The sequence below is a fragment of the Microcaecilia unicolor genome, chromosome 7, assembly GCF_901765095.1.
Source record: "Microcaecilia unicolor chromosome 7, aMicUni1.1, whole genome shotgun sequence".
In the NCBI taxonomy this organism is placed as follows: domain Eukaryota; kingdom Metazoa; phylum Chordata; class Amphibia; order Gymnophiona; family Siphonopidae; genus Microcaecilia; species Microcaecilia unicolor.
The window spans coordinates 33432054-33447394 of record NC_044037.1 but is presented as its reverse complement, the minus strand read 5'-3'; positions in this window follow the sequence as shown (position 1 = coordinate 33447394).

The window sequence follows — 15341 nt, the reverse complement described above, 5'->3', positions numbered from 1 at the left end:
ACAAAGGGTAGGGTTAAATAGCCATTTTTCTCAATGGTGAGGGTGAATAGTGGAGTGCCACAGGGATCTGTACTGGGACTGGTGCTATTTAGCATTTTTATAAATGATCAGGAAATCGGAATGACGAATGAGGTGATTAAATTTGAGAATCAGAGCCCCAGAAAAAGATCTAGGTGTCACTGTAGACAATATGCTGAAATCCTCTGCCCAGTGTGTGCCAGCAGACAAAAAAGCAAACAGGATGCTAGGAATTATTAGGAAAGGGATGGTAAATAAGACCAAGAATACTATAATGCCTCTGTATCGCTCCATGGTGTGAGCTCACCTTCAGTATTACATTCAATTTTGGTCAAAGTATCTAAAAAAAGATATAGCGGAATAAGGAAAGGTTTAAAGAAGAGTGACCAAAATGGTAAAGGGATGGAACTCCTCTCTTACGACGGAAGGCTAAAGAGATTAGGGCTCTTCATTTTGGAAAAGAGACAGATGAGGGGAGGTATGACTGAGGTCTACAAAATCCTGAGTGGTGTAGAACAGGTAAAAGTGAATTGCTTTCATACTCTTTCAAAAAGTACAAAGGCTAGGGGACACTCAATGAAGTTACATGGAAATACTTTTAAAACAAATAGGAAAAATATTTTTTCACTCAATGAATAGTTAAGCTTTGGAACTCATTGCCAGAGGATGTGGTAACAGTGGTTAGCATATCTGGGGTTTAAAAAGGTTTAGACAAGTTCTTGGAGGAAAAATTCATAGTCTGCTATTGAGATGGGCATGGGATAAGCTACTGCTTGCCCTGGGATTGGTAGCATGGAATGTTGCTATTGTTTAAGATTCTGAATGGAATCTTGCTACTCTTTTGGATTCTACATGGAATGTTGCTACTATTTGGGATTCTGTCAGGTACTTGGATTGGTCACTATTGGAAGCAGGATACTGGGCTAGATGGACCTTTGGTCTGACCTATTATGGCTATTGTTATGTTCTTATGGGACTCAAAATGTTGAGCTGGGAATTGACACAAAAAATTTGAATTTAGATTCTTCTCTGAATCTTGGCACTCCTTAATTCCAAGCTGGAGCCAGTCAATTTCTTATTAAAAAAATAAATAATCCAAAAGGGAAGAGCCTCATAGAGCTTAATGAACCAATTACTTCTGGTTCTTATCTAGCTCAAAAATTTCTAATCATAGACATTAAAAAAAAACATTTTGCTTATAAAAAAAAAAGTATATAATATATTTTGTGTGAATAATTGTGCAAAAGACAAAAACTGTGACAAAGCACTTTTAATTAAGGCACTTGACCAAAAAGAATTTAACTTTTTGAACTGTGGGGCCCTTTTACCAAGCTGCAGGAAATAGGGCCCTGTGCTGGTGGTGGGGGCCATTTTTCTCTCACGCCAGAGCCCTTTTTACCGCAGCTGGTAAAAAAGCCCCCAACAAACATGGCCATGTGGTAAGAGAACTCTTCCTGCATGGCCATGCGACGGGGAGTCCTTACCACCACCCATTGAGGTGGCAATAAGGGCTCCCACATTAGCCCAGTAGTAACCGGGCAGCGAGCGGCAATCCCTGATTACCACCAGGTTACCACCATGCAAGCCATTTCTGAAGGGTTTCTTTTTCCCCCGGAAATGGCGCAAACTCAGGGTGGGACTACCGCTGGCGGCCTCTTTGGGCTGGCAGTAGTCCCAAAAGAGCAAGCGGTAGGCCCATATTGGGCTTACCACCACTCTGTAAAAGGGCCCCTATGATTAAAAAGGTCCATCATTTCATGATTATACCGCTACTTCAGGCAGCTCAGACAAATGTATCTGCAACTGAACATGGGTTCGTTTACTTGGAATTGAGACATCCAAGTTGTAGCATTCACAATCCCCCTGATATTTTACAGCAAGATCTTTGTGAAATGCTATAGTAATGTACAAGAGTGCATGAGAATCTGCCAGCACATCTAGCAGGAGAAGCATTTTAAAAAGCTGCATGTAGACAGATAGATCATCCTGGTTGCTCCAGGTTTCTATCTCTGCAGCTTCTTAAAATTGATCCTTCTCTCTCTGCACCCTCTGATCCCTGAAGACAGCAAGACCACCCATCTCCCCATCCCCTGAACCTCCCCGACAGCATCACCATACATCCCACCAAACCCCCTCCAAAGAATCTGACAAAGGCAGCCCTACCAAAGAAGACTCCCCATCCCACTCCCAGTCTTACTTGTGGTCTTCCTGATGTCTAGTGATCCCCAGTCACTTCTGCCCCTTCCAGCACTGGGTTTAAGATGGCAGATCTGACCCCTTGTGGTAGTACCATGAGACTACTGCTAAGGGGCAGATCTGTCATTTTGAACCTGGTGCTAGAAGGGGCAGGCGTGATTGGGGATCACTTCTGCCTCCCACTTGGCCACAGGAAGACCATCGGTAAAACCAAGGCAAGGGTTGGGATGGTTCCCTTTGTCGGGGGGATTGCAGGCGGTTCAAGAGAGAAGGGAAGATGGATGCTCATGATCATAGAAGCCTACTTTTCAAAATGATTGAGGGTGCTAAACCCAACAGAAATTACACTGCCCTGACATAGTCAAGGAGTTTGCTCAATATAAGGGGTGCTCAAGTACCCACCGAGCTGGCTCCTATCATCACGATGTCAGCAGTTTCAGGGAAGGGGGGTCCCTTCATCCTGCACACCTACCCCTTCAGGCTGGCATTTATGAGTATCTCAGGGCAGGTTTAAAAGCCAACATTGAATATTTTAGGTCTCCACAGTATTCCCCTTGTAAAATGTTGACGTTCTGCTCCTCAAACCTCATCTGATCCACGCGCACACCACGCCCCCTTAAAATCTGTACAAGGTGTGAGTCCCCACTTGTAAATAGTGGCTTTCTAAAATCACCATTTGCACTTGTAAATGATTTAGGGGGGAAGTTATCAACATGGATACAGTTAAGATGTATTATTTTACTAGACTTTGTGTAAAATAACTCTCTTAATAGCCCACCTTGAGTTAAGCACCTTCAAAACAAAGAACTTAAAACACAAAAATAAAGAAAGCTAGGGGGGGGGGAATTAGGAAATAGTTTAGCAATATAAAAGCCATGCTGAACAAGACCAAGGTTCATCGAGCCCAGTATCACGTCTCTGCAGCCAGTCCAGGTCACAAGTCTCAGCAGATCCAAAAAAATAGATCCCATGTATAAATTGCTGTTTGCTATGGAGGTGCTTCTAAAATAATGCCCTTATTTCCTCCAAACATGAACAGCCACTAGAGTACTCATAGGGTGGGAGAAGACTTGGCTAGCATTGATTTTCAGTGTTAGTTTTAGCTGGCTAACCCTAAGCAACCAAATGGCAGGTCTAAATCTAACTATCCAGCTATGTTTAGACCAATTTTTAACCACAACACATTGTGGCTGACAGCATACTAAATTTACCACATCCACTCATTGGACCTTTGAAAATCTGGCCCAAAATATCTATGTATAATGACAATAAACTACAGAACTATAAACACTGCTCATTAATGCTTTCAGGTCATTTCCTCACAGATACCACAAACATGATATTTTGCTAAATATATTTCTGCTTGCTCTTCTGTATATTGTGATGCATTTCTAGGGTGCTTTATTCATTTTCCTTTAAAAGAATTCTCTTTTTTTTTTCCTTGCCTAGGCTTGCTTTCACTCTTGATAGCATTCAGCTTGGCAATCCCAGCCAGTTGGGTTTTCAAGGTATCCACAATGAATGTATATAAGATTTGCATACAGTGGATATCAAATGCATATTCATTACGGATATCCCGAAAACTCAACTGGCTGGGAGTATTCAGAGGGCTGGGTTGAGAACATCTGGTTCTCAACCCTGTAAGAGAGAAACATAGAAACCAGTTTGCTCATCCTCAGGAACCACTAACTTTCTTAAATTCCGACACAGTCCTCCTTTCCACAACCTCCACCGGTGGGCCATTCCAACCACCCTTTCGGTGAAAGAGTATTTTCTTAGAATCCTCCTAAGTCTATTTCCTCTTAACGTCATCGTATGCCCCCTTATTCCAGAGTTTTCCTTCATTTGAAGAAGGCTCATCTCCTGTACATTAAAGCCACTGAGGTATTTAAACACCTCTATCATATCCCCTCTCTCCCGCCTCTCTTCCAGCATATACATGTTGAGGTTCCTAAGCCTATCCCTATATGTTTTTATGACAGAGACCGCTTACTAATTTTGTAGCCGCCCTCTCGACCAACTCCATCCTGTATATATCTTTCTCTAGGTGCGGTCTCCAGAATTGCATGCAGTACTCTAAATGGGGCCTCACCAGAGACTTATACAAGGGCACTATCATCTCTTTTTTTCCTGCTGGTCATCCCTCTCCTTCTGCACCCAAGCATCTTTCTGGCTTTGGCCATCGCCTTTTCTACCTGATTGGCCACCTTAAGGTCATCAGACACAATTACCCCTTCTTTGGTACACAGAAGCTCTATAATGTACCATTCCCTTGGATTCTTCTACCCCAAGTGCATGACTCTGCATTTCTTAGCATTAAATCTTAGTTGCCAATTATTGGACCATTCTTCAAGCTTCGCTAGATCCTTCTTCATACCATCCACACCCTTCGGGGTGTCCACCCTATTGCAGAGTTTGGTATCATCCGCAAAGAGACAAACCTTACCAGACAGTCCTTCTGCAATATCACTCACGAAGATGTTAAAAAGATCTGGCTCGAGGACCGAACCCTGCGGTACACCACTGATATCAACCCTTTCCTCAGAGCAAGCTCCATTTACCACTACCCCCTCTCTCCTTCCACTTAACCAGTTTGTAACCCAGTCAGTCACTTTAGGTCCCATACTGAGGGCGTTCAGTTTATTTATCAGTCACCTGTGCGGGACCGTGTCACAGGCTTTGCTAAAATCCAAGTACACTACTACTACTACTATAAATCACTTGTATAGTGCTACCAGTCGTACGCAGCGCTTTACAATTGAACATGAAGAAGACAGTCCCTGCTCAAAAGAGCTTACAATCTAAATCAGGACAAACAGACAGGACCAAAAAGGAGACGGGAAGGACAGACAGAAGGACACATAAGGATAAGATAAAAGTGACAAGTCAGGAGTCGAAAGCAGCATCAAACAGGTAGACCTTTAGCCTGGATTTGAAGGCAGCCAGGGATGGAGCTAGACGTAATGGCTCAGGAAGCCCATTCCAGGCATAAGGTGCAGCGAGATAAAAGGAGCGGAGTCTGGAGTTAGCAATGGAGGAGAAGTGTGCACCACATCTAGTGAAAAACATCTGGTCAGTATATGCAAGATACAATCTATTTATATTCAACAACATACAAAATGCGATAATGTACTTAAAATCTGCTTTAAAAGAGAGACGTTGATATTCAAAGTGATTTAACTGGCTCATGGCCGGTTAAAGCGCTTGTGCCGGGCTATCCACTGATATTCAGCAACACTTCACCAGTTAGTCCTGCTGACTATCACCACAGACCACTAAAGAAAAAGCCGGCTATTTTGTGTGTGGTCCAGGGGAGGAGGCGGCACTTGTGCAGTTAGGCATTGAGTATGGTGTATCAGCACTTAAGTTAAGCAGCCATCAGAACATAAGAGTAGCCATACTGGGTCAGACCAATGGTCCATCTAGCCCAGTATCCTGGTCACAAATACCTGGCAGAAACCCAAATCATGGCAGCATTCCATGCTACAAATCCCAGGACAAGAAGTTGCTTCCCCATATCTGTCTCAATAGCAGACTATGGAATTTTCCTCCAGGAACTTGTCCAAAACGGTTTTAAACACAGATACGCTAATCGCTGTTACCACATCCTTCAGCAAAGAGTTCCAGAGCTTAACTATTCGTTGAGTGAAAAAAAGATGTCCTCCTATTTGTTTTAAAAGTATTTCCATGTAACTTCCTTGAGTGTCCCCTAGTCTTTGTACTTTTGGAATGAGTAAAAAATTGATTTACTACTACTCGTTCTACACCACTCAGGATTTTGTAGACCTCAATCATATCTACCCTCATCCGCCTCTTTTCCAAGCTGAAGAGCCCAAACCTCTTTAGCCTTTCCTCATACGAGAGGAGTTCCATCCCCTTTATCATTTTGGTCGCTCATCTTTGAACCTTTTCTAATTCCACTATATCTTTTTTGAGATACGGTGACCAGAACTGAAGGTAACACTCAAGGTCTCCATTTTGGGTCTGTGACCTTAACGCCAGTCTCATACGGTAACCAGGCAGTAATGACCTACGCACGCCAAATGTCACTTGGCGCATGTCCAATATGTGCGGCTGAAAATAAAAATTATTATTTTTTGGCCATGTGTATCGGACACACACCAAAAATGAAATTACTGCAACAGCCACGCTGTAGCCGGGTGGTAACTCCATTTTGGCAAGCATTGGGCGCACATAGAGCCTTACGCGGCTTAGTAAAAGGGCCTCATAATCACCTCACTCGTCATTCTGATTTCCATATCATTTATTGGACTGAATAAAAGTCAGTCCTATCTTTATGAAGGGTCACTTAGGCACTTAACTGCTGAATATCGCACTTAACCGCATAAGAGACAGCCAGCCACATAAACCTAGATATTCAATGCTGGGGACCGGACATGGCCAGCATTGAATATCGGGGCATAACGCCAGAATTGGCTAAAAAATCACTCACCACCACTGACTGAATACCTACCCTGGAGTTAATTCAATGGGAAGAATTATCTCAGCATTGAAGGAATCAGACTGTAGAATCAACTGTCTTGTGAGACTATCGGGCTCATTTTCAAAAGAGAAGGACTCCCATATTTCAACATAAATCGGAAGATGGATGTCCTTCTCACAGGGTCGTCCAAATCGGTATAATCGAAAGCCGATTATGGATGTCTCCAACTGCTTTCTGTCACAGGGACAGCCAAAGTTCAAGGGGGATGTCGGAGGCTTAGCAAAGACGGGACTTGGGCGTGCCTAACACATGGATGTCCTCGACCCATAATGGAAAAAAAAGGGCGTCCCTGACAAGCACTTGGACGACTTTACCTGGTTATGTTTTTCTTATGACCAATGCACAAAAAGGTGCCCAAAATGACCAGATGACCACCGGAGAGAATCGGGGATGACCTCCCCTTATTCCCCCAGTGGTTACTAACCCCCCTCCCACCCTCAAAAAATATCTTTCAAAATATTTTTTACCAGCCTCAGATGTCATACTCAGGTCCGTGACAGCAGTATGCAGGTTCCTGGAGCAGTTTTAGTGGGTGCAGTGCACTTCAGACAGGCAGACCCAGGCCCATCCCCCCCCCCACCTGTTACGTTTGAAACAGCCAGCCCTCCAAAACCCACCACAAACCCACTGTACCCACATCTAGGTGCCCCCCTTCACCTGTAAGGGCTATCTATAGTAGTGGTGTACAGTTGTGGGTAGTGGGTTTTGGGGGGGTTGGGTTGAGGGGCTCAGCACACAAGGTAAGGGAGCTATGTACCTGGGAGTAATTTATGAACTCCACTGCAGTGTCCCCTAGGGTGCCTGGTTGGTGTCCTGGCATGTCAAAGGGACCAGTGCACTACAAATGCTGGCTCCTCCCATAACCAAAGGGCTTGCATTTGGTTGTTTCTGAGATGGATGTACTTGGTTTCCATTATCGCCGAAAATCAGAAATGACCAAGTCTAGGGATGACCATCTCTAGGGACAACCTAAATTTCAAGATTTGGGCGTCCCTGACCATATTATTGAAACGAAAGATGGTCGTCCATCTTGTTTCGATAATACGGGTTTCCCCGCCCCTCCATCGTGATGTTTTGCGAGGATGTCCTCAACAAAACTTGGGCGTCCCTTTCGATTATGCTCCTCCACATATGTAACATCACAGGATATTTGTTTGTACTGAGAGGCTAACAGATTACTGGAGTAGACTTCTAGTGGAGGTAATAGGAGCTATAACTGAAAAAAAATAAGCATGTATGGGAGAGTCACAAACACTTATCACTTATCAAGGAATTTTCAAATAATATACAGATAATCTCAGCCATTTAATTCACTAAGCAGTATATTCTATAATTAGCGCCCGAAAATCGGCGCCGAAAATTTAATGCGCTTAGCACAATTCTATAAAGAGTATGCATCCTTTATAGAGTCACGCTTATAAATAAACTGCGCCTAACTGCAGGCACCTGCAATATATACGCAAGCCAAACCACCACAAGGGTGGAGGTACACAAATTCCTACGAAAAGTAGAATCTGAGGAAAGGGGGAGTAGGAGGAGTCGAGTGTATATTTAAATAAAGAGATTGTTCCTATCTACGTCGCCTACTGGTGTACCTGCAATATATATACGTGCAGTTTGGCCATATTCTATATCAACATTCCCCAGAAATGTCCCTTCCACACCTCCCAAATATGTACGTGCATTAGGATTCCCACACACATCATTATAGAATACGATATCCACGTAAATCCTAATTATTAGCAATTAGTGCTGATAATCATCAGCGCTGATTGGATCATTACTCAATTAAGTTACGTGCATTAAATTGGATGTACGCCCAATTTAACGCACATAATTCATAGAGCCATATATAGAATTTGGCCCTAAATCTGGGTAAAAGGGGACCAGATTAGAAGGGGCAGAAGTAGTGCTGGAAAATATTGAATAGCGAGATTCAGCCACTAAATGGATAAGTTATTCAATTAATTGAGGACAGCAAAATAGCAGGCTTCAATTAAATAGATAGTCACCGGCGGCAGTCACAGCTTCCATGTATATTCAGCATCACCAATTAAACAGATAATTCCGCTGAATATATGCATAAAGTTAAGTCAGCCCCACTGCTTAGCCACCCTGGCTGAATATTGGATCCATTAAATTTATCTCCATAATTAATCTAACAGAAGGATAATTAAGCTAAAAGAATAATCCAAGGCAGATCTTATAATGGAAGTTCTGGGTTATGGAAAATGCCAGGTGACATATTTGTCTAAAAACAATAAATCACTCTGTTTCTGCTTTGCTTTGTCCCTCGGAAAATTAACTGCTTGTAGAGATGTGAGAAGTATGAGGAAACTCTGAAATACTTTGCAACATAAAAAAGTATAGATGGCACAAGGTAATCATGAAAGAGCTCCCTGGAGTGAGAAAGCATTTCTGGGTCATGTGGATGCTTGTCACATCATCTGGAGTAATTGTCTCAGTGTAGGGGTAGTTTCTGGATGGCAGGGAAATAGACCTGGTAGAGAAAGCAATAATTACAGTGGGAAACTCTTCAAAGCAGCCAATAATCCATTTCCTTTTGTTTGTTTTCCTAGGCTGTGTTATGCTTTAGAGCTGCTTTTCTGTTTTACCATGCTGAGGGGTACTACCAAAGTGCAAGAAGGAGCGGAATTCGATGATTGGCTACCAGGCCGTAGGGGATGGAGTAGATTCCTTGCCCTGGCAACACAAGACCTTCTGTGACTTATTATTTGGTTGCCAGCCCCAACAGTCAAGGAAATTTTGTGAGCTACAGTTGCACTGTGCATTCATTATTTCTAAAGGGTGGGAGATTTCTCACTGGTTAATAACGGAGTGTTTTTTCAGCCTTTCAATATGCAGAAATTATACCAACATTGTGTCTCTATAGGAAATGAAGAGTTCAAGTAGTAATAGTGCTCCTAGAGAAAACTAAATAGTAACATATAGTAACATAGTAGATGACGGCAGAAAAAGACCTGCACGGTCCATCCAGTCTGCCCAACAAGACAGCTCATGTGTGCTACTTTTTGTGTATACCCTACTTTGATTTGTACCTATGCTCTTCAGGGCACAGACCGTATAAGTCTGCCCAGCACTATCCCCGCCTCCCAACCACCAGCCCCGCCTCCCAACCACCGGCTCTGGCACAGACCGTATAAGTCTGTCCAGCACTATCCCCGCCTCCCAACCACCAGCCCCGCCTCCCAACCACCGGCTCTGGCACAGACCGTATAAGTCTGCCCAGCACTATCCCCGCCTCCCACCACCGGCTCTGGCACAGACCGTATAAGTCTGCCCAGCACTATCCCCGCCTCCCAACCTCCAGTCCCGCCTCCAACCACTGGCTCTGGCACAGACCGTATAAGTCTGCCCAGCACTATCCCCGTCTCCCAACCTCCAGCCCCGCCTCCCACTACCGGCTCTGCTATCCAATCTCGGTTAAGCTCCTGAGGATCCATTCCTTCTGAAGGCTGTAATAGCTTTTAAATGGACCACCCTAAAAGTGATCCAAAGATGTTGATCTATAGAGCTTTCAAGATTGCTTATATCCCTTCTTTAGACAGGTGATCTTGACATTACATCAACATCTTTAGATAATTCTTATGTTGGTTCATTAAAAGGTACCATAAATTACATATAATCCAGTTTTCTACAGGAAGGTAAAGATTTGATCAGACTTTCTATTGATATGAGCTACACAAAACCACTGTAGCAAATTCCAGCCGATGAAGATGTATATAACTATCAGGCACTGGACTGTCTCTTAGACCAACAAACAAAAGAGGACCAGTCCCCACAGAAAAAGCAACAAAAACAGATGAGCAGTGACAACCCAGGAGAGAACAGAATACAGCTCGTTCTTGCTATTCACAATAGTATGGTTCTTGGAAAACTTCGCGAACCATGAAATCACAAATATCAAACCATTGCCCCTATGGGAAAATAGGGATTTTGTTCCAGGTTTACCTATATTTCTAAAAAAAAAAAAACATGGATAGCGAATAATAGACTCTATGGGAGTTAGAGGGTTAGGGTTCCTTCTCTGGAAAACCATATAGGATTGGTAACTTGTAACTCTCTCCTTGGATGCTTGGTGGTCATTCCCAGAAGCAAATGCCAAAACGAGAAAAGTGAAAGCATAGAAGGCCTTTGTGAATCCCTCTGTGTTTCTAAATCGGTAAATTTTTACCGATTTGGAAATGCAGACGGATCCTTGACGGGACCTTTGTACATCTGTCTCAGGTGTTATTGTTGCACACTGATTTGTGACTTCCTTCTCTCTCAAGAGCTACGAATGTTTTCACCCTGGCATCCCTATTCCCAGCCAACTTGTGGAGCAAAAGACTTGAACCATGTAAGGAACGTAGCTTCCTTTGGCAGGATACAGCATTGTCACCGAGCCAGAAGGCCAGTTCGAGTGCTATTGCTTTAAAAATTACCCCAGAACTCCTTCAAAGGTTACTGTGACACAAAACTATTACCTTGCATTGGCATTCCACCCACATTCATTAATGAATAATTTTCTGAACTTTCTGATTTTCTAATGTGATTTCATATTCTCATCACTCTTCTGCACCACCGTTTTTTACTCTCATGTATCAAATTGATGGCAGGAAACACTTTTCAGGGATCATTTCAATATTTACAAATATCTGACGGGCAATGACCTTTTCACTTTGGAAACTCAGGTACGGCTTCCTGTTTTCAGAGTCTATTCAAACTCCTTGACATTAAGTAATTTAATTAAGCACTTGCAGCAATGTAGGAACACTCTCCGAGAGGTCAATCTGTATAATTCAAGGACACCTTTTTCAAAGGTAAAATTGAGTTAACTTGTCAGATGTGGTCAATGGATATATAACCCCCGGAAAGGATGTGTGTACTCTCACGGCATTTTATACTTTGGTCATTCATTCAAGGCAGTGTTTTAGAAGCACTGTTTAGAAACAACACGCTAGCATTTTCTTAGTCAAAATGTGCATACACAATAGACATGAAGGTGGTGTGTTTATTTCACACCATAGTTTTGAAACATGTAATTGTGAACACATGCTCTTAGCCACCTAACAAACCAATATTTAAACAAGTTGTCCACACAGTTACCTTGTGTTTGCAAATCAGCTGGTTTTGTATAGTCTTAAGAGGTTCTTCTACTAAGCTGCAGTAAGCACTAACGTGCATACTGAAGCAAAAAATGTTGTGTTGTGGGGCGTCATAACTACATAAGTACAGAAGTATTGCCACACTGGGACAGACCAAAGGTCCATCAAGCCCAGCATCCTGTTTCCAAAAGTGGCCAATCCAGGTCACAAGTACCTGGCAGAAAAACAAAGAATAGCAACATTCCATGTAGAACCCCAAAGAGTAGCAAGATTCTAGAATGCTAAAGAATAACAAGATTCCATGCAGAATTTCAAAGTGTAGCAACATTCCATGTAGAACCCCAGAGAGTAGCAAGATTCCATTCAGAATCCCCAGTACATAAGTACATAAGTATTGCCATACTGGGAAAGACCAAAGGTCCATCAAGCCCAGCATCCTGTTTCCAACAGTGGCCAATCCAGGTCACAAGTACCTGGCAAGATCCCAAAAAAGTACAATACATTTTATGCTGCTTATCCCAGAAATAGCAGTGGAATTTCCCCAAGTCAATTTAATAATGGTCTATGGACTTTTCCCTTTAGGAAGCCATCCAGACCTTTTTTAAACCCTGCTAAGCTAACCGCCTTTACCAAATTCTCTGGCAACGAATTCCAGAGTTTAATTACACATTCAGTGAAGAAAAATGTTCTCCGATTCGTATTAAATTTACTACTTTGTAGCTTCATCGCATGCCCCCTGTCCTGGTATTTTTGGAAAGAGTAAACAAACTATTCATGTCTACCCGTTCCACTCCACTCATTATTTTATAATGAGAGTCCTGAGGCAATTTTTGGATGTGTGTGCACTACCCATAGGGCAGGTCTGGGATGGAGACTGGGCACATTCTGTGCTAATCAGTTAGTGCAGCTACATTGCCTTGCGCTAAGGGGCCCTTTTACTAAAGAGTTGGTGTGCGGCAACAGGCTTGCCGTGTGCCAATCTGGAACTACCACCAGGTTTCCGCAGAAGCCCGGCAGTAGTTCCCACCCCTAGTGTGTGCCATTTCCAGTGCCACAGTAATTTTTTTTAGATTTTTGTAGAACCAGAGCTTAACCGCCGGGTTAGTGTGGGGGCCCTTACTGCCATCTCAACGGATGGCAGTAAGGGCTCCTCACCGAAATGGTTCACTTACCGCATGGCAAAACAAAAAAGTACTAGGAGCCTTCAAAAAAAGGGGAGTAAAACCTTTAATCGTGTGTTTTCAGGAACAAATCTTTGAATGGACCCGACATGGTCCGTGTTTCGGCGCTGAGCGCCTGCGTCAGGGGTCTGCATTGAACAAAAAATAATTTTAAAATTAGCGCCGAAACACAGACCTTGTCAGGTCCATTCAAAGATTTGTTCCTCAAAACACGATTAAAGGTTTTACTTCCCTTTTTTTGAAGGCTCCTGGTATTTTTTTGTTTTGCTTTTTGGACCTTCATTTGTACTTTGCTCCCTCTCTTTGCGTCACTTACCGCATGGCCATTTCTTTTTCCCCCAAGATGGCCAGCCGTCTACCCGCTGTGGTAAAAGGAGGCCTTAGCATGCATCAAAAACACGAGCTGACGCTAGTGCAGACCTCTTTTTCACCGCAGCTCAGAAAAAGGACCCTAAATGATTATCACGTCATTAACATAAGTCTTTACTGCCTACAAAATAGGTGGCGGTAGAGACTCACATGCTAATGGCCATGCGCTAATTGGTAAATTAGTACGTGGCAATTAATAAATAAATACTGAAAACAGAAATTCAGCCATTTTACTCCTCTGGAAAAGTGGTGTTAGAGCATGGGAATGACCCACGTAAGGAAGCTCTGAGGCCACTTTTTACCACGGTTTGGTAAAAGGGCCCCTAAAGTACAAGAAAGCACTTCCAGTTAGATACCAATTAAAATGCATCTCAAGACTTTTGTAACTCTAAAGATGCTGATTTCCAGTAGTTGTACCGGACCTGGAGAAAACTGGATACTTTTCAGATTATGATACTTAACTGACTCAAAGCAAAAATGATACGAAACTGTGGGCATTGTTCCCTCTAAGCTGAGCGAGACTCCTCCACTTACGGTCCCTACCAGTGGGGGGGGGGGGGTGCTGTTTCACTATCACATTTTCAATAGTGACAGACAGGCAAGCTCTGCAGGACTCCAGGGAACAGGCCTGCCTCTAGTGACTGAAAGCAGGGCCGCTGAGAGGGGGAGACAGGGGGGGGACAAAATTCCCCAGGCCCGGGCCTCCAAGGGGGGCCTGGCGCCGGGGTCAGGCCGCCGGAGCTGCAGTCCCCGGTCTCACCTGCCTGCCTCCTCGGCTCCGGGCCCCCTGCATTCGAAGCGGCAGTCACAGATTGCCTCTCTTCAGGCCTTCCCTCCCTGTGTCCCGCTCTCGTGGAAACCGGAAGTTACATCAGACGAGGGCGGGACACAGGGAGGGAAGGCCAGAAGAGAGGTGATCTGCGACTCAAGAGAGGCAATCTGCGACTGCCGCTTTGAATGCAGGGGGCCCGGAGCCATGGAGGCAGGCAGGTGAGACCGAGGACGGCATCGGCGGGGGGAGCGAGAGGGGGCAGCAGGGGGTGGAGGCGGGGCGGCCTTGCCCCGGGCCCGGCCTAGTTTCTCGGCGGCCCTGTCTGAAAGCACGATATTGAAGCAGCACCCCCTGCTGGCCGCAATACAGTTGGAGGACTCCCACTCAGTTTGAGGGAGGAGTGACTATGGAGCCCTTTTACTAGGGTTCATAAAGTTATTAATTCACAAATTAGCACGATTTAACCACTACTGCACAATCGCACCAACTGTTAGTACAGTGTCTGCTGGTTGGTGGGTGTAAGTTTGCACGTTAATCACATGTCATTATATGGGGTGGGAACTTGGTAGAGAGTGGGAGGGAACTGCATATTACAGTTAGCATGAAGTACTTAGCACGCACTGTCACTTTTGCTGATAGCGCAGGTTTACTTAGCGCCTCCTCAGTAGGAGATGTTAAGTGCCTCTGCGCTAATTGAAAACAATTTGTGGCACACCCTCAACAATTCACAAACACAAAGAAGAGGTGTGAAAAGTCTGCAGCAAACAGAATGTGCAGGAACAGAGCAGACACAGCGTCCAGAAGAATCTTGTCCAAAAGGACCCAAATGGTCTTTATTCTAAAGGACCAGACGTTTTACTGCTGTCTTATATCCTTTATGACCAGGGGAAGCACTGTGTATATCCCTGGCTGGTATTTTGTTATACCCCTGATGCAGCCATTTTTTGGCGAAATGTGGCCACTTCAGGTCCTTTCGAATAAAGATCATCTGGGTCTGCTTTGTTCCTGCACACACTTGACTCAACAATTACCACATGGCCTTTACACTTAGTATATTTTAACCTTTGCTAAGTCCAAAAACTTATTGAACTTTAGTAAAACCAGGGCTTATTTTGAGGGGGTACTTGGGGGTACTGAGTACCGGCACCTTTTCCATTGTCTGCTAAAATTGAGCCATGGTCTTCAAGTTTGAA